The 18,190-nt window shown below is 47.0% G+C and overlaps 1 protein-coding gene across 3 annotated transcripts in view; it reads right to left on the reverse strand.

The window, feature by feature from the left end:
- Positions 1-18,190, reverse strand: part of LOC126531446 (thrombospondin type-1 domain-containing protein 7B-like) — an 834,929-nt gene that overhangs the window by 328,203 nt on the left and 488,536 nt on the right. For all 3 annotated transcript variants that reach the window (XM_072288436.1, XM_055071177.2, XM_055071178.2), the window contains one exon: positions 17,049-17,108. The gene's annotated coding sequence lies outside the window, so the exon portion shown is untranslated. The remainder of the gene's footprint in view (positions 1-17,048; positions 17,109-18,190) is intronic.

Consider the following 18,190-nt stretch of genomic DNA (forward strand, 5'->3'; position numbering starts at 1 on the left):
GTATGATAGTTGGGCCACCTGTATATTCCCTCTGTTAGGAAACCAAGTTTCTGTTTTTTCTAGGTGCTTCAGTTTTCATTTCATTTCATTTATTTACTCTCAGGGTAGTTCAGCGTTACAGAGAGGAGCGGGTAATAGACAAGAATACATATGTAGTAGGTAGGTTAATGAGCATGACCATATGCAGCAGACTGGGAGGCTTCGGGTACCGCGATGGACACGACGTAGACGGGGAGGTGGTTCCAGTCCGCGCTAGTCTTCGGACCGAACAAAAATAAAAATTAGTCCTGCAGCTTGGCACGCCAACTGTGAACCGGTGGTGAAAATTAAGTGGCAGTAATAAAAAGTGTTTGCTTTAGAGTTTCATTGATGAAATATATTTTGTGAAAGAGGGATAAACGAGAAATACGGCGGCGTAAGGAAAAGTCAGGGAGATCTAATGTTTTCTTGAGAAGTGTAACACTTGCTTAACGAGAATAATTCGAAATAATAAAATGAACAGAGCGATTTTGGATGGATTAGAGGAGTTGTATGAGTGATTTGGGGGGGGGGGGGGGGGGATCCCAAACGGAAGAAGCATACTCTACTTTCGGCCGCACAAGAGTCTTATATAGAAGTAGTTTTAGGGACACAGGAGCCAGGGAAGAACTAGGGCGAAGGAACTCAAGTGTTCGCTAAGGATCTTTAGTGATATGCTCAACGTGTGTTTTCCATTATAGGTTGGCGGTAATATATGCGCCAATATACTTATACTCAAAGACAGAAGTTAAAGGACAGTTATTAAGGAAGTAGGTGCATGAAGACTGGTTAGACGTATACGCGCTATTCTCACTGCTTTACACTTACCAATATTCAGTTTCATAGAACAAGTGTGCATCAAGTGGAGATGTTATCCAGATCAACTGAAGAGTGACTGCACCAGAATGTATACATATTTGTCTATATAATACGCAACCATGAGCGTAGAGTCTAATTTGTGAGTTAATGGAATCAGGGAGGTCGTTAATACAAATTAGCAAAAGCAGAGGACCTATTCGGAACTTTGGAGAACTCCGGATGTTACGAGGCATAGATGTGAGTCACAGTCATTAATTGTAACGTTCTGGGTACGGCCCTGCAGAAAGCATTCGATCCACTTCATCAGATTAGTATCAAGATTAAGTTAAATTGAAAAGTAGTAGTTGATGTGGCACAGCATCAAATGCCTTCGCAAGATGTATAAAAATGCAATCCACAAATAATGTACAATACAAAATGAAAAACAAATCATTAGCAAAGCGAATAGTTGGGTTTCGCAGGAGAGGTGTTTGCGAAAACCATGCAAATTAGGTGTGAAGAAACAGCTCGATTGGAGATGCGACATTACGCTATAAAATATAATATGTGTTCAAGCAACTTGCATGGAACTGACGTTAATGAAATTGGTATGTAGTTTCGGGGGCTATGAACGTCACCAGATTTATGCAGTGAAACCACCTTTTCCACCTTCCACTCATCCGGCAACGTGGCACTCTGCAATGACTGCGAAAACACGTACGACAGTATAAGGGATGAATAAGTCTGGGTGCTTTTCAGAAACTTGTATAGTTAATACCATCGGTACCAGCTGAAGATGAAATCGTTGCAACTTGAATGAGTTTAGAAATGCCTAGCCATTCGATAAGCATAGGATCCAGAATAGCTTCTAAATCATGATGTCACAACCACTGTTGAAATCGGAATTTTTTTTCTTCAATACAAACCTCCATGAAAACGAGGTGAAGACATACAAACAGAAACAAAAACACATTTTCTGAAGGCGTTCTCACCCCACCACTCGTCCAGATCACGCTCTTGAATTTTGTTGCATACAAGTGCAATAGCATAGACACTAAGGACGTCCGTGCAGCCTTCGAAAATAGTGTTTGCGAAGAACTTCAAAGAAGCCCTAATACGTGGCTCCGGAATGTCTTTTACATTTATTCTCTGGAGCTGATTAAGGGGCGACTTACTTGCGGTCCTTTCTTTCTGCTTCCAACAGGAAATTAACACTGGCTAACGACTTTCATGGCACCACTTAAAGCTGGAGGTTCAAAGCGTCGTACCCGTAATTGGAACGCTGCAAGTGATGTACCATGGATGGAAGTTCTTCAACGTGTACGAAAGTGTTCTACAGCGCAGCGTTAGTCCTGTTGCGTCTAATTGCACTCTTACCGTCATAAGCAGCACTTTGCTTTCCCGGATGACAAGAAAGAAAAGAGAAAAGCAATAGCGCAGGTACGCTCGAGTATTCCTAAGAGCGCCTCGGGCTTCGACAAACCACTTACCGCAAATAGCGAGGCAGGTTAATGTCAAACGCCGCCGCCGACGCCAAGAGTATTTGCTGGTGCGGGGCTTTATTAGAAAGACCCGAGGTTCCACCCCTTTGATTACCTGCGCATCCTGTCAGGCCATGAAGAAAGCGAGGTGGTCCTTTTGTAGGTGGCGACGCGAACGTACTACGCAGGCATGCACGTGCGGTGACGGGAAGAAAGTTGTTAATAGGGGAGAGGCGAAGGAAAAGAAAAGAATAGTCGACGCTCGTATCCGTAGGCGCCATTGGTGGCGACGTAAAAGTGCGCCCTCCAGTACACAGGGATGGCCTTTACGACAGCACGCTTGCCGAAAACCTTCCTCGATAGATAAGACCAGGCAATGCAGAAAGAAAAACAAAGAGAGAGATTTGGCGAGAAGACAATGAATCAATTCCCGGCAGGATTCGTGGTCTCCTTTGATGCCCGCGGGCGGCGCAGGGAGATGGGAAGCCGATAAACAGAGCGGTGGGGAAATAGGGAGGGCAAACAGCGGCGCTGACGCGCTGGTCTTGCACGCCGCTCTTCGTCAAGGCTTCGTCGACGCCTGCGGTTGTAATTAACGGGTGAAGACGCCCCGGCACGGGAACGCGCGGCGCGTCGCCGAGCAAGACACGCCCATTCTCTTCCCCAAAACTCACATTCCTGTCGTGCCGATGCTTTTGTAGGCCTCACGTAGTTGCGCGCAGCACAATACCAACGCCAAGGCCTCCAGCCTTTCGGCTATGGTTACTAGAGTGGTTTCGATCGTGTTGAAGTCACTTGCCGATCGACTCTGATCAGCTTCTCGCTAAGTTATGCTGCGACACTGTCTGTTTATTGCATAAACTAAACACACAGAAACCGAAGAAAACACGCATCTGGCGGTGTCGCCCTGTTACACACTGCCGATGTTCTTTTCCTTCTCAGTGTGTCTTCGTTAACGTGCTGTCTTCATTCCATCAGTAACTGCTACAAATTCGCCCTATTACACGTTCTTCTAACCTTTGTGCGACGAGAAAGATACGTGTCGGTTTTTAGTCGCCGCACTTGTGTGCACCAAAGCTGTTTCAGTTTGTTCGCGTCGTACTGATTCAGGACCTTCGTAATGACGTTTGCAAGCCTTGTGCGAAGACATTATTTGCACAGAGAATTAGTTCAATGTTCGAGATGGCACTCGAGAAGGTAACCCAACACCGTGATGAACCCTCTTCGGTCGAGAAGGTATTTAAGGCGATTCTGTGCTGTCCAAGGTCGACGGCTGGCCTATGCAAATGTCGTTGACTTCGTAGCACTGACCTTCCTCATGCGACTGTTGATTAAGCGTTGCGTGTTCTAGATTCCTGATGCTTACGTTCACCTTTTTCTCTCTCCCAATGTAAGCTAGCCTTCAGGAGTGAGTGAGTGAGTGAGTGAGTGAGTGAGTGAGTGAGTGAGTGAGTGAGTGAGTGAGTGAGTGAGTGAGTGAGTGAGTGAGTGAGTGAGTGAGTGAGTGAGTGAGTGAATAAACTTTTATTTGGTTCAGCAAAACGCGATAAAACGCGCACCCCACTAATCCCACCACGGGACGGAGAGATCTAGTCTGTCGGCCCGATCGCGGGCTTGCTGGACGGTCAGGATTTGGTCCTCAAAGACGGGCCTTCGCAGTAGCGCGTCCCACTCTTCCTTGGTGAACTTCGGGCCCAGCGAACCGCACTCCCAGAGCATATGAGGCAAAGTAGCAAACTCACCACAGGCCACGCAACAACAATTCGGATAAATATCGGGATATATGCTTCGAAAGGGACACTAGAGGTTATTATGAAGTGAAGTTAAAGTGATAAAGCAACGCTCTAGAACGTCTAAGGCGTCAATATAATCGCGAACAGAGATTTAGTAACGGAGAAATTGAGGTAAATGCATGACACGATTTGAGACCCCCCAGCGACATTCCGGTACTAGCCCGATGGCGAAAACACTCCTCATCATCATTTATGTCACTAGTACTGAACTAATCGTATTAAAAAGGTAATTTCATTAGGTTATAGGACGGAAGAAAATGCTACTTGTCTACTTCTATTCGATTCTAAGAAAAAATAACATTTTGACGTTACCTTTGAGTACTATGGGTGGTCGAAAGGTTTCGTTTTCGCTCGACTCTGCGCGTTCGACTCTGCGCCGCGCGCGCTTGGGAGTTTCAATTGTTTCGTTATCGTGTCGTGCTGCGCTGGTTCTGCTGTCTCGCGAAACTTGCATTTGGAACAAGCAGCGAAAATGCCACGTCCATGTGATGTCGTGGGATGCAGGAACGGTCCGCAGAACTTGGCCAAGGGCAATTGCAGCGGCGAATCCAACGTTACTTATCACTGTGTGCCAACGAGTGAACCTCTCCGTTCGTAGTGGTTAAGTGCCGTACCTCTGCCACAGTGCGTTGGCAAAGAACCGAAAAATCGCATAGTGCGCTCGCTGCACTTTTGTCCAGAGCTCTACGAGTTCAACGCCGACTTACTGAAGTCATGTGGAGTGCCTTTCAAAGCAATGCTTTCCCGTAGCGCTGTTCCGTCGGTCTTGCCTGCATTCTCCGAAGCGCAAGAACAACTGCAGGTAGAAGACGGGGGGCGGTGAGTGCGGCGTTTAGTTTTCAAGAAGGAAAACCTACAAATGTACGAATATGTACAGCCATGACATACAGTTGCCGTCGTAGTAGTACGCAACGACGCCGGCAGCGCGAGCCCTCAGGAGCAGGTCACATTCATCTGTGCTTAAATCGCTGAAGTCGAGCCCAGCATCGCGAGCCAATGTGTCGTTGTCAGGGTCGTCCATTGCAACGAGCGTCTAAGTTGGCGTCATAAAATAAAGAACCAGCTTATTGTCGCGCGCTTTCCCTTCCGCTGGCCACCATAGTTCCGCTTTCGAGCTGCTGTCGGCTCTGCCTTGGCTCCGTTTCTGACCGCGCGTTTGCTTTTGCGCTGAAAAGCCGTAGCACTGTCTGCGGGCGCCATTTTACTCACCGACGGCGCAACGTCACTATGAGACCATGACGTCACCACTCCTCAATCGCAGGGCGGGCGATTTGAACTGCGCTTGAGGTACGCGGACACTTCAGGACGCATTTTCTCTTAAAATAAGTCTCTTCTTCGCATGAAACAAGCGTTTCGAGGTTTCTGGGAGGGTATTTCAACAGTCGACGTTGAAATAATATTAACCTTTAGTGTCCCTTTAAGGGACGCCGGATTTGGTATAGGAGTTCGTTTACAGGAGTCTGAGTGTGACCGCCTGCGGCCTGCTTAACTTGGAGTGAGGCGGCGGGAAAACCCTTCTCTCTAAGTAAAAGAATTTAGTAAGTTCATTGTGCGTTATAGGAGCGTCTCTGTGTCCGGGGAGAGAGACGTCCAATCCGAGGGCAGCGCGGTTCAGAGGAACGCCCTCAATCGCCCCGACGTGTGCAGGGAGCCAAAGGATGGAGTGTATGAAGGTGTCGCCGTGTTTGGCGCCTTTCAGAATCTGAATTGCCTGCCAAGCTACGCGGCCTTTCTGTAATGCACTAACGGCCATTTTCGAATCGCTAGACACCCTTTCTCTCCGACCGTCTTGCGTGGTGAGTACAACGGCCACTTGCTCGGCCACCTCGGGGTTCGTCGTCCGGACGGAAGCACAGTTGATGACTTTGCCCAGCGTGTCCACGACGGAAACCGCAAAAGCCTTGCCATCTCGGTATGCAGCTGCGTCCACGAAGCTTGCTTCGATCTGCATGATCGAGAGGCCGATCATGCAGATGTTGAAGAGAGCAAGCGAAATGACCGAGCCTTGTGGCGTGCCCCGTGGGCCCAGGAGCACCTCGTCGGAGACAAAGTCGCCGATCCGCAGCTTCGCTTTCCGCCCCGTCAGTGACGAACGGACGTAGTTATATAATCTGGGGCCCAGCTCGAGGTCTGCGACGGAGGCCAGAATAAGGTGGAACATAGGGACGCTAACTAAACCAGCTTCCAGAAGGCTATCGGCCATCATCGACGGCAGGTAGCCTTCTGGAAGCTGGTTTAGTAAGCGTCCCTATGTTCCACCTTATTTTCTTATCCGTGAAATTTGCCCTTTTGCTGAACAATTTATGTCATGCTGAGGTGCACCGATGGCCACAGGCTTTCGCGAAATAGTACATTCGATACTTTCACCCACAAGTTCTAAGGCATAGCAAACCGATCGCGCTGTCAGCGCAGGCGCTTGGCTGTTTGTACAAGCCTGCACATAGATCGCATTATCAAACATACGTCGCATAATTCCGTATGTGTTCCATGCGTCCGTAGTATTATTCGTTAATGTAAAGTGAATCTCCTCCCAAGGGTAACAGCGATATTTTGCTTCCTTTCAATGACTCTGTGCTTGAAAAAAAAAATACGTTAGAACATGACCGGGAAAAAGCTAGCTAGGAAGGGCTCTCAGCATCGATCGTTATTGTTTATAGCAGAAATAAACTTCAACCAGCGTATAGTTCTTAAGCTGAGGTCTCTGAATAGTCTATAGTACAAGGTAAATTGGCACTCACTTACGATAGTGCTTGAGATCAACAATCACTTACGCTAGTGTTTTCTATCAGTCTCCAGATGTGGTTTTGTTTTTCTTCACCATGCTGCGAGACTGAAGCTGACATTAACGATGTGGTCTATGACAACATCACGGAAAGACGTAGTAAAAAACAAAAACATAGACAGACAGATAGATAGATAGATAGATAGATAGATAGATAGATAGATAGATAGATAGATAGATAGATAGATAGATAGATAGATAGATAGATAGATAGATAGATAGATAGATAGATAGATAGATAGATAGATAGATAGATAGATAGATAGATAGATAGATAGATAGATAGATAGATAGATAGATAGATAGATAGATAGATAGATAGATAGATAGATAGATAGATAGATAGATAGATAGATAGATAGATAGATAGATAGATAGATAGATAGATAGATAGATAGATAGATAGATAGATAGATAGATAGATAGATAGATAGATAGATAGATAGATAGATCTGTCTGTCTGTCTGTCTGTCTGTCTGTCTGTCTGTCTGTCTGTCTGTCTGTCTGTCCGTCTGTCCGCCTACGTCTTGGTGCTCTCATGGTCGTTTCGTTAACTTGGTATGTACCTTAGACCTTAGACATGACCTTAGAGTCGCTCGACGTATACAGAAGAAAATCCAACGTCGTATGGACAGGTTGGAGGAACAACGGTGGAAGACGTTCTGCAAATCACTTGACCCCCGCAAGCCTCTGTCTATCATATGGAGGACGGTGCGCGGCCTTGGCTCGTCTCCACAGCAACGACACCCATTCTCAGCCCTAGCCCTCCATCAAGACCGCTCACAGGTCGATATAGCCGAAGATTTCTGTGTGAAGATTGCGGGCAGTGTGGTCACCATCAATAGTGAAATTCTGGGTGAAGTTCCTGCGACACGCTTCCCAGAATTGAATGTGTCCTTCTCATTTGAGGAATTGGACGCTGCTCTGGCCTCATGCAGGCGCTCATCGTCGCCAGGACCAGATGGCATCACCTACGCTGCTTTATGCCACCTAGGTGAAGATGGCCGAAGCAGACTGCTGGAATGTTATAACCAGTCATGGAATGATGGCGTCGTTCCTGAGCGGTGGAAGTCCAGCCGCTTGATACCACTCCTGAAGCCTGGAAAGTCGCCACTTGACCTAGCGTCCTACCGACCCATTGCGCTGTCCAGCTGTGTTGGGAAGGTCATGGAAAGAATGATTCTCACCCGCCTAGAATGGTATCTTGAGCGCCACAACGTATACCCCGATGCCATGGCTGGTTTTAGAAGAGGCCGTTCCTCTATTGACAACGTCATCGCCCTAGTCTCGTCTGTACAACAGGAAAAACACCACAAGCGTATATCGGTTGCACTATTCCTCGACGTGAAAAGCGCCTATGATAATGTAACGCATGAAGCCATCCTTGATGCCCTGGAAAATAATGGAATAGGTGGACGCATGTTTCGGTGGATTCGGAGCTATCTATTCAAAAGATCCTTCTTTGTGCACAGTGCAGATGGCCGAACTGCTGACCATTACACTTACCGTGGCGTCCCTCAGGGTGGGGTTCTTAGCCCCACTTTGTTCAACCTTGCAATCCTTGGCCTTGCCGACGTTCTACCACATACAGTAAACCTTTCTATATATGCTGACGACATATGCATATGGGCCTCGGCAGTTACACGTCTCCAGGTGCGTGCACGGCTCCAAAAAGCAGTGACCCTAACATCATCGTACCTGCGTGCGCAAGGCCTCAGCATTTCGACCGAGAAGTGCGCCTTAGTCGCCTTTACCCACAAGCCCATGACCTGGTACCCCATTTCTATTGACCACCAAACAATTTCCTACGCAAAAACTCACCGATTCCTAGGCGTTATTATAGACAGAGACCTTTCATGGAGCCCCCACATCACATATTTGAAGAAGAGGCTTACTTCTATCTCCCACATACTAAGGTTTCTCGCCGGTAAAACGTGGGGCACATCCGTGGCATCTATGCTTCAACTATACAGGACGCTCTTCCTGGGATACTTGCGATACAGCACACCAGTGCTGTCCAATGCGAACAAAACTAACATCCATGTCCTACAGAGCATTCAAGGCCAAGCCCTTCGAACATGTCTGGGGCTACCTCGAAATGCTTCAACCGTGGCAACAATTGCCACCGCGAGAGACCACCCAATAAGGACCTATATAGATATCGACGCGCTCCGGGTGCATGTTCGCCATGTATCCCGAGTCCCTGACCACCATCTCGCTCGATTGCCTGAGAAAAGACCCAGGGCAGCGTTCTCCAGATCAATTGCGGCTAACCGGCACTCTTTGTCTTTGAGGCACTCACCCGCAACAAGAACGCCATCCCCTATGTGGTGCTTGAAGAAGCCTCCTGTGTACCTTGCTGTTCCAGGAATAGTGAAGAAAGCTAGCCTTACCACCGCGGCTCTCAAGCAGATCACACTGGAACTTCTGCATTGTTCATACTCTAACCGAATTCATGTTTACACGGATGGTTCCGTCTCGGAAAATTCTACGGGCGCCGTTGTTCTACCATCTCAATCGGTCGTCATCAAGTTTACGACATCACACGTAACGACATCTACAGGCTCTGAACTGGCCGCTCTTCGCGCTGCTGTCGAATACATTGAAAAAGAACCGCCCAACAAATGGGCAATATTTTGTGACTCGAAAGCAGCCCTCCAGAGCTTGAGAAGTTTACGACGTGGCAATTATGAACAGCTGGTGTCACAAATCCACGAAACCTGCCATTGCGCTTCTGAAAGAGGACATAATATCATATTTCAGTGGCTGCCGGGACATTGTGGCATCGTTGGTAATCACCTCGCCGATGACGCTGCCCAACGTGCCCAGGCTGGCTCACCGACACTCCTTATACCTTTATCCAGAGTCGACGCTGCAAGAGAGCTTCGCAGTCTCGCTCATACAATCACGTTAGGTTGCTGGCATACACCTCAGAACTCTAAGTGTCGTTTACACAGCCTCGACCCATCACTGAAACTTACATTACCAGCGAACCTTCCACGACGTGACGCAACACTGCTGTGTCGGCTGTGGGTAGGAGTAGCATTCAACAACTCCTACAGCTATCGTATTGGAATGGCGGATTCACCAATGTGCGCGATGTGCAAGTGTGAAGAGACCATCAGTCACCTTCTGTGCCACTGTTCTCGCTTCGATAATCAACGCGAGACTCTCCAGTGTGCCTTAAATAGACTGGATGACAGGCCATTTACGGAAGCGAAGATCTTGGGGGCCTGGCCTCATAGTTCAATGGCCCAGAAAGCAGTTCGAGCGCTTTTTCGCTACCTGAGGGAAACAGACTTGAGTGCCAGACTGTAGACATCCTATACCTAAGTTCTCTCTCTCCCTCTTTCACTCCCCATTCCCCTCCCCACGTGTAGGGTAGCAAACTGGACTCAGTCTAGTTAACCTCCCTGCCTTTCTGTCTTCCCTTCTCTCTCTCTCTCTCTCTCTCTGGTATGTACCAAAATTGATGTAGTATGACAATAGTGTATGACGAGCATAAATGATAGGTCATGACATGAATTCCATGACATGCGCGTCATTTAGGTCATGAAACTGCCGCCTACGCCTTGGTGATCTCATTTCGTTTCTGGCATTTCGTTTCGGTAACTTGGTAGGCTCCCCGCACAATGCTTCGCATAACATCGGTTCCCGCAGTTCGTAGGATATGCGGGCTTTATGCTACTGTGTTTTTGAACGTCACCACAACGTGGCAATACTTTAGGCTAGGGCGCTATAAGCAATGAAAGTTATAAAATGAAATACTGGTTAACATGGAAAAATGAAAAGAAAAACACACTAATGGATGATGTCATGTTAAACTTAAGTGCGACATTGAAAAAAAATGACATCACCGTTTGAATGCATGTTTGCTCAGTACAATGTAAAAATTAAAACAAAAAGTAAAAAAAAGCAAAACAAAAACTTAAATTTAATCCAGGGTTTCAAACGGAAAAAATACGGGTTCGGGTTCAACACGCTGGGGTTTCGTTCCGGGTCAGTTACAGTTCAGAGTACCTGAACCGGTTAGCAAACCGGTTTCGTGCAGTCCATTTTATCCTGCCCGGGATTGATAAGCTATATAGTACTATCGGCTTGCTCGCATGGCGTATGCACAAGTTTCGTCAGATGGTGGCAGAAATTTACAAATGAACTATAGAAATAAAGGAGAACTTTCTTGCACATTCTAAATACGAAGTTAATTAGTGAGAATCCCTGCGTCAGCGTAAGGTTTGCGTAGCTTCCACGCTCGTTACTTTCACTACAGCAGCGTCAATTTTTGTTTTGCTTCAGGTTTTTGCTACCGAACTCGGATGAGAAACTGTGGCATGTATTCTATGGCATCGAAGACAGCGTGAATCACATTGTGTTACATGAATTACAACTTGAAACTTCTAGTCTCTATAACAAAGAAACAAGCCAACATTTGACATTCCGTTCTGTTCACTGCTTTTTTGAGAAGTAGGTGAATACATTGATGCTTCTGTACAGTGAACAAGGACGGCTTGTGCTGAAGCATACGACGATCATTCTTGCCAATCTGCACACCGCGCATAGTCTTGCACTGGCTAAGAGCGGCCAAAGAAGTCAAAAGCACGCACCATAGTGCCCCACAGTAATTTCTACCAATCCAAAAGCGTTGTACGTTCTGCTTGGCTAAGCACCAAACCTGCATTGAAATATGGCACTTAACGAAAGCAGATTTTTCGCGCCATTTACAGTCGCGGTAACGGCTCACTGAGAAGGTCTGTACACTGTCATTACTTCGACGTAAGGTTGCACGGAACAAAACAATCCGCAGAGCATGTACGTAGTGACGTCTTTGCAATGCTTGGAGAAAGCTACGGTGCAAGAGTAGTCCCAAAGAGAGCGCAGGACTTCCTACGGTTCTCGAATAAAAAACAGCGCTACAAAGACGCGGGCTAAAAGAACATGTACGACGGACAGGCGCTAACTTCCAACTAAATTTTATTTGTTTACATAGTTCTAAGCCGGACCCATAATTCTCCCTTTTACTGGGCATAATATGGATAAGTTAACGGCACATGCGATGTGTTCTCATGTGGTCCTCGACAAGCTGATGACGCTCATTCAGCGCCTCATATTTTATGTAGGACGTGGTTGGCGAAGGCCACACCCAGCCAAAATTGTGTAAAACCGTTTCTATTGTCTGTAGGTGTGTTGACAGAAAGTCTGAGTCGCGAAAAAGCCCTGCATGGGATAATCTTTCCCAACGTGGTTTGACGATGCAGTGAAACGATATATTCTTTATGTGCAGGACCCTGAACTAAAGAGGCATAGAAAACAGGAATACAAACCAATAAAGCCCTTGGCGCGATCATAAGTGCAGCCGTAGAGCTAATAGTTTTGTAAAAAAGCAGTGGTCCCAGAAGACACATAATGTGTTCACGCCAGCACTCACTTTGAGCGCCTTTGTCTTTCCCCAATCGCAGAAAGATGAATTGCTGCTATTCATTTCTGCTGCTCGAAAGCACCGACCCTCCGAAGAATGTTACATGAGAAAAGCAGGAAAATATCGTTCGATATGAGTTCGAAAATACAGCGACGCAGGGTTCGTAGGTGCTGAATTAAATTTGCATACACAATCTTTCGCTCGTCTGTGGTTTATAACCCCGTTGCTTCGAAAATACGGCACTATTTGAATATCAATGAGGTCCGGCAGAGCGAATGCTAAAAAATATACGTAAAGGCACTTTCCTGGTAACCATGGAAAGTAGTGTAAAAATGATCTACGCATAAAAAGAAAAGATGTGGACGTGTATTGTATGGCAGCAGGGTCTTTCTTCCAGCGACAACAAGAACACACACACACGCACAAAAAGGAACTGAGCACGGAATGCCACATAAAATAGACATAGACAAGAGAAGTTACGATATACTATAGAATCTTACATAGAGCCCTCATAGCAGCAGGCTGCTTCAATAAGGCTGGTTGCAGGAGGCAGTGGTCAGCAGCTCAGTGCTTCAATTTAAGGGTGAAGGACTGAAGGGTGCGACACCTTCTAAGCTCCGATAAATTTCCTGAGTACGAGATAGCCGTTAGCAAATTGGAGCTTTGGCCGCTTTAATTAGGAAAAATATCAGAAGATGCTGAATTCCCGTAATGTGATCGGCGGCCCTCACTTAGGACGAGTTTTATTCGACTAACTGCCCTGCTCCAACATTTAAAAATATAAGCTTCCAAAGCAAAGCAGTTGTCTTAATGTCACTGACATCCGCGAATACGGAGATGTCGGATACCACAAAACAACTTAAACGGTCTGCGTCATCGTTCGCTTCACATAGGCAAACTAATTTTGTCTTATTTCCGGAGAAATCATATTCAAGCTGAATTTCCGCGCAGCACATTTTTGGCAATAAGCGTGTAGCCAGCATTTATTCGCTTGTCTGCGAATATAGGTAAAGCCTTTACGTCATCAAAGTAGCTTCGCCAGACGCTCGAATAGGCTCTCGTCATGACATACCCTTACTGACGAAAGCGGCTGTCTCTAAATGATACGTGTACCGTTGCTGTCTTTTACGCGCGTGTTCCAGGTGCTAAAAAAAAATCAAGAATTTTTTCATGCCTTCTTGTATGACATGACTGCGCACTACCGCGGAGGAATACGAATGCCATCTCGCAAGTTCTGAATTCTCGTCACCTCGCTCATTCAGCAAGACTTGCTATGCATGAAATGGCCGTCGCTTTAACGCCAGTAGACATTACGCTTTGATGGCCAATTTCGGCGTTCCAAGGAGCCTGGAATTATCACTTCAACGTAGTGCGGCGTGGCAGCGCACAGGGGTGGCGGCCACGGGGCGTAACGCCACGCAAGATTACGGGCGCGACTGTCGCGCGCCGTAAACTGATGTCGCATACGAGGCCGGCAAGTGGAATGTGCAAACCGTAAAAGCCGGCTGCACCGGGACAGCGTTTACGCCGGTTGCCTAGGAGGGACCAATGCACGTGAAACCATGTAAGTTGAGCGCAACGCCGGGAGGTCGCCCTTCTGCAAAACTTGCACACATATCGCGGCGGCGAAAGCGCACGAGGAACGGAACGGAACGGAACGCGCGACAACAGGATGCGCGCACGTTCCGCATGAGCTAATGTTTTTGCGGAAGCACGAGCCCAAGCATGACGCGTCGTGGTTTTTGCAGAAGTTTTTAATGACGAAAGTCGGGAAGCTGAAGGCAATGGCTTCGCTCTCGTATGACAACGAGGAACGGCTGCGTCGCCCTCCCCGCTCTTCATTAGCTGCTCTCGCTCGATGGCGCAGAAACTAATCATCTAATGTAATGAGCACTTCCTTACGTTTACATCAATATGGCGTTTTGGCATACTTTGCATTCGTATGTTTGTATACATATGTTTACAAGCCTCGCGCTCGTTTAATAAAGCCGCCCCGACTCCTTTTCTATGAATGGCGCCGCAAGTGATGGGAGTGTTAGTGGCGGTAGTAGGTAAAGGTAGATTTATCGTAGGTACAGCGGAGCACGAACACGAGCAAGAGCTAGGAAAGTGATGGGACAGGCGCTGAACTCGCAACTCAAACGTTTACTGAAATTAAAACAAATCTACAAACAACCAGGTCCCGTGAACTCCCCGAGCGTGATAGAGTAAGTGCCAAACAATTTCCGGGTGCATGCTCACAAAACCCTGACGTCCAGATTGGGCGCGCAAATATCGGGCCTGATCCTTCAAAGCATTACTCAGAAAACTCTATTCAGTGCGTGATAATGACATCGAAGGATGACTGATGCACAAATCTTTTTTTTCCTTAATTATATGGTAAGCGTCAACCATGTTCCTCAGGAGTTCATTACTGTGACCAAGAGTGATGGTAGCCTGCATCAGTCATCCTATGATAACTCGAGCAATCACGGCGTTATGGCAATGTCTCATAATGGCGACGATCAGAATTTTGACGCAAAAGCATTACTGAGTAGTTCGCCCACGTCTCTCACTAGAGTTTCTTCCGGTGGCTTGGTCTCAGCTAGAGCTTGTAATCTGCAATATGAATGTTGTTGTAGTAAAGCATAATTATTTCGATTACAAAACCGTGTTGTGCGTACTGACACTATGCTTTGATGATGCATTGAGAACATATCTTCGAACACTTCGAAGTCGGTAAACAAAACTTGCAATGAATATTTTCTTCTGCATTGACTCCATAAATAGAGACGGAAATCTCGGCCCGTCATATTTAAAAACAACTACGAACAACCGTCGCCAAACTAGCGAAGCAAGTACGATACGGCCTATGGAGATGAAGTGAGGGAAAAAAAAGCGAGGAAATCGTCAATACGTAAACGTATCGTTTCTAACTTTCTGTTCTCCTGAAAGTTGCCCAAATATAATGCAGCAAACGACTCCTTCCTGCAGGGAAGCTTCATTGGATACGGCATCGCTCGAGCCTGACAGGACTGATTGCCAAATGACGCGCAGTCTTCCTCGGCGGAACGAAATCCAGCCGGAGGGACACGGGCGCGCCCTGACTCGGCAGGGCCTGTATACGTAACACGCGGCGAGGAGTTCTTCCTTAGGTTTCCGCTGCGGCGAGTGTTTTGATCCGGTACAAAACATCTCGCCGTGTTGCCTGCGCATTGCGTCCGCCGCCTCATTATGACTCGTCGCTGTATATACGTCGGTCAACAGCGTCGGGACCAGAGTGCACCCCGCCGAGTTGTCGGGCACGACCGGAATGTAGGACGAATAGCTTCGCCGTTACGAATGTCTGCGGAAGGAGATGCCCGGGCGACTTGGCATTCCGTCTCCGGCGGACTGCGTTTCTCCAACGGCGTTGGTGTGGGTTTTCTCTCCAACTGCTTCGCCCTCATATCGCAGAATCGTCTCGATGCCCGGGTCTCTGGAGACTGCCATTTTTTTTTTTTTTTTTTGCCGCGGTAGTGCAACTCCAGATCACGAAAAGAAGAGTTCTGAACCACCTGAAAGAAGCACGCACCTACCAAGAAAAACCCTAAATTGCCTCTGATGTATTGCCTAAGCGCTGTAGCATGGAGAAGGCCACGAAAGCAGTTTGGTGCTTCTTGAAGGAAACTGGACTGCACGAACGCTTGTGACTGTTAGCGTAAATTCCGGTGCGAGTGTGTAACACTGATTGTCTCTTCATTATTATATCTATTTCCTTCTGCCCACCTATTTTCTCCTGTCTCCTTTCCCAAGTGTAGGGTAGCCAGCCGGGCACGTCCAGGGTAGCATCCCTGCCTTTCCTTCTTCATCCTGATGATTCTCAAATTGACGACCCTTTCACACTCACAGATTGATAAGGCGTCGCAGCGTGCGGCCCCTACTCTGACATGCACAACATCTGCCGATGAAGTCTGAATTGCATATATACAAGTCTTATCGCATTAGGGTCAATAATAGAGATGATCCGTGCACTTTTAAAACCAGCACTCTATGTCTGTTCAAAGTGCAATGTATGTACTGATACACTAAGTGCAACGCTGATATCCCTTGAGTATAGCAGCGCTCCTCAAGCCATCATATCCTGCAAAGAAGATAGAAATGCGCTGTCGTCGATTGTCAGCACAGACGACGACGGTCTCGTTTCTGACTACTGTCTATGGGAACGACAACACACTTCAGTGTGTTTTTGATTTCACGTATGTAATTTGCTCTCGCCTTGGTGGTGTTGTACTCCCTATCTCTTACTTTATCTTTTATCCTACCATATTACTCTACCCATAAACAGAGTGGCAAATCATCAGGTTAATCCTCTTGGTTTTTCTTTTATTACATCTCTCTCTCTCTCTCCTTCGGCTTCCTCAGGAAGAAAGCTTTGCAGCCTAAAAATAATTGTAATAGAACGGGTGTGACTGCCTGTGTCAAGCAGTCCATCTAGCGATTCAAAAAACCAGGAAGTTAGCAAGTGCTATGGCGATAGAAAATCAATTCCAAACCCGAGGCTGAGGCTTCGATGACTTTGTGTTGTGAGTCGGGTTATGTTAACTACTTCTGAGCCCAATGTAGACAGCACATTGCAGAGGCTACTGTTTAGGCGCATGCGTCAAGAAACGTGCAAATACAGCGCAATTTCCATTTCATACGCAGCCTAGTCTGTGCGTGCATCATCGGTGCTGGCAGACAAGCATGCATCTAACAGAATAGAAATGTCCAGACCGCCGCAACGTGTGGTGTTCACTTACCAGCCACGAGTGGTTCCGTCGTCAGTGACCTCTCACGGCTGGCCGAGCCCACATGGTCTCCTATAAGGAGCAATAAAAAAATTTGGTCATGAAGCAAACACTTACGAATATTGTCGGTAATAAAATCACAGACTTTCCATAAAGCTCCTAGGCCAGTGTCCCTAGTTGACTCTAGTTCCTAAACTAGAGTCGAGTTGTAGTCTTCTTGAGTTCTTTTGGAAATTTCGATCTCCCAATTGACCATTGAGAGATCCAAACCCGAGACTAAGGGGCAGTACTACTGTACCAATTTCCGCCAAGTTATCGCGGTGAGGAATTTCTTTGTCATTATTATTTGTGTCTATGTACTTATTCATTTATTTAGTGGTCTTGGATATGCTGCGAAATCGTGTCACTGGCTATTGCGCCGCATTTTACTTCTGCTTTAACAGATATAAACAAGTCAAAATGCAAGAAAGAAATGGCGTAAGACATTACCTCGCAATAAAGCAAAATTTACATGACCTAAGTAAACCGTGGTAGGTCTCCTTATCACAGGTCTCCACCAATCGTCTTGTCCGATCTTGCTTATCTCTACCTCTTGCATATTAATCTCCCAGCGGTATCACATAAATCCTGCGGCCAAATAACGCACACTTCCGAAACATCTATTTGCGCTCTATAGATGCGCTCCTTGCTCGCTATACCGAACTTGACAAGCTTTGCGCCCTGTTATACTCTGCGAATAGCACGACAAATTTCATAGCGTGGGTCTCAAAGGCCACGCGACGACTTAGGCACAATATGTTAGTTGCCATGACCTAACGAATTGGGACCCGATCGAGAGAAGAATAAACAGCCACTTCGATGTCGCATTACTTTCCAAGGTCGATACATATATTACACGCGCAACACTGAGTTCGTAAATGCGCCGACTCTCCCGCCTCTCTCGCTCTGTAGTCTTGACGAGAGAGAGAGCATATGATAAATGAAAGGTAGGGAGGTTAACCAGGACTGAGCCCGGTTGGCTACCTTACACTAGGGAAAGGGAAAAGGGGACGGAAACATTAAAGGAAGAAGAGAAAGTGCAGTGGGGATATCGTTCGGTCACTCAGTCTGGATCACAGGCGCTGACTCAATCCGGTAGCTTTCATATATCGCCG

This window comes from Dermacentor andersoni, chromosome 5 (assembly GCF_023375885.2).
Source record: "Dermacentor andersoni chromosome 5, qqDerAnde1_hic_scaffold, whole genome shotgun sequence".
In the NCBI taxonomy this organism is placed as follows: domain Eukaryota; kingdom Metazoa; phylum Arthropoda; class Arachnida; order Ixodida; family Ixodidae; genus Dermacentor; species Dermacentor andersoni.